Raw genomic sequence first — 2,500 nt, forward strand, 5'->3', positions numbered from 1 at the left:
ATATATATATATATATATATATATATATATATATATATATATATATATATATATACATATTCATATATATGTATACATACGTATGGGCCGCGGTGGCCGAATGGTTAGAGCGTCGGACTCAAGACTGTCACGACGGCAATCTGAGTTCGAGGGTTCGAGTCACCGGCCGGCGCGTTGTTTCCGTTGGGCAAGGAACTTCACCTCGATTGCCTGCCTAGCCACTGGGTGGCCAAGCCAGCTCAAGTCAGTGCCGGGTAAATAGAGATGGTGACTCGATAAAAACACCGGGCGGAAGGCAATGGCAAACCACCGCTCTAAATTGCTAAGAAAAAATCATGGAAGCCCATGATCGTCAAGGCCGCGGTGGCCGAATGGTTAGAGCGTCGGACTCATGACTGTCACGACGGCAATCTGAATTCGAGGGTTCGAGTCACCGACTGCCGCGTTGTTCCCTTGGGCAAGGAACTTCACCTTGATTGCCTACCTAGCCACTGGGTGGCCAAGCCAGCCCAAGTCAAGTGCTGGTCCCAAGCCCGGATAAATAGAGAGAATGATTACCTAAAAGGTACCACCGGCACTCTCCGTGGAAAGGAACTGGGGACCCTACCACGTACTCACTCCAAGAGCATCACAACATGAAAACTACAATTAAGTATCATGCTGTGACCACGGCGGCTCAGACATGAACCTACCGTTAAAAAGAAGAAGAATACATACGTATATATATATACGTATATATATATATATATATATATATATATATATATATATATATGTATATATATATATATATATATATATATATATATATATATATATATATATATATATATATATATATATGATAATATATATATATATATATATAATATATATATATATATATATATATATATATATATCTATATATACACACACACACACACACACCACACACACACACACACACACACCACACCCATATATACACACACACACACACACACACAACACACACACACACACACACACACACACACACACACACACACACACACAGAGACATGTATATATATATATATATATATATATATATTATATATATATAAATATATATATACTATATATATATATATATATATATACACACATATATTTGTGTGTGTGTGTGTTAGTGTGTATCATATATATAATATATATATTATATATATATAATATATATATATGATATATTATATATATATATATATATATATATATATATCGTTGGACATCTTCAGTCGATGTCGACTATGGCATTTTTGTCTCTACCCACTCCCGTATAAGTAGAGTCCACGTCTGGGCGAAAGAATGTGAGGAGCAAGCTGTTGCCCATGCAGCAGGCTCCCTCTCTCCACGCAGCTGATCGATCCAGAGGAAAAGCATAGAGCGATACGGTTTGGCACCAGCGGCGACGCAGGAGTTGCCAGAACGAGGTCGCAATCGACAACGAACTGCCTCAGGGACTCCGGCTCCGGATATGAATATGAATATGTAGATGATAGAAAAATTCACAATGGACAAAATAAACTTATTGATAATGAAACAACAGTTTCGAAATCCTCTTGGATTTCATCTTCAGGTCTGGACTGGACATGAAATCTAGGTATCTTATTTTCAATAAATCTAGTTTGCACATTGTGGGTTTTCCTGCCATTGTATTAACAGTGTTTTACCAGATATATGGATATATAGATACATATATGTTAGTGTGTGTATATGTGTGCGTCTACGTACAATTATGTCTAAAATTAAGTGTGTGTGTCTCTGTGTCTATGTGTCTGCTAACTGTATGCACCCCACCTCCCTCACACACACACACACACATCCGCGCAATGAGGCCACAGGTGCGCATTCCGTCGATGGCAGGGGATCAGGGAGCCGATGCTCTTTTGTTTAATGTTGTAACTCACGTCCGCTTGGCGGTGACTTGCACTTTATTGGTGTAAAACGGATGGAGGAATTGTGACCCGCGACAGAGAGGCCGGAAAAGGTACACTTAAATTCAAATTCGATTTATGGTATGCGATGGGAAATATTCAGTGTTGACACAGAGCACATATCTCTTACGTGAAAACATTCAGGTCTCTGTCTCTCTGGCTCTCTTTCTGTCTGTCTGTCTGTCTGTCTGCCTTTCTGTCTGTCTGTCTTTCTGTCTCTCTCTCTCTTTCTCTAACCCCCTCTCTCTCTCTCTCTCTCTCTCTATCTCTATCTCTCTCTTTCTCTCTCTTTCTTTCTCTTCTTTGTCTGTCTCCCTCTTTCTCTCTCTCTCTCTCTTCTTTGTCTGTCTCCCTCTTTCTCTCCCTATCACCCTCCCTTCCTTCCTTCCACCCTTTCTCCCTCCCTCCCTCCATTCGGACCCCTCCCCTCTCTCTCTTCTTTGTTTGTGTCCCTGCCTCCCTCCATCCATTCACCCCCCCTCTCTCTCATTCTCTCTCTCTCTCTCTCTCTCTCTCTCTCTCTCTCTCTCTCTCTCTCTCCT

The sequence above is a fragment of the Penaeus monodon genome, chromosome 14, assembly GCF_015228065.2.
Source record: "Penaeus monodon isolate SGIC_2016 chromosome 14, NSTDA_Pmon_1, whole genome shotgun sequence".
Classification (NCBI taxonomy): Eukaryota; Metazoa; Arthropoda; class Malacostraca; order Decapoda; family Penaeidae; genus Penaeus; species Penaeus monodon.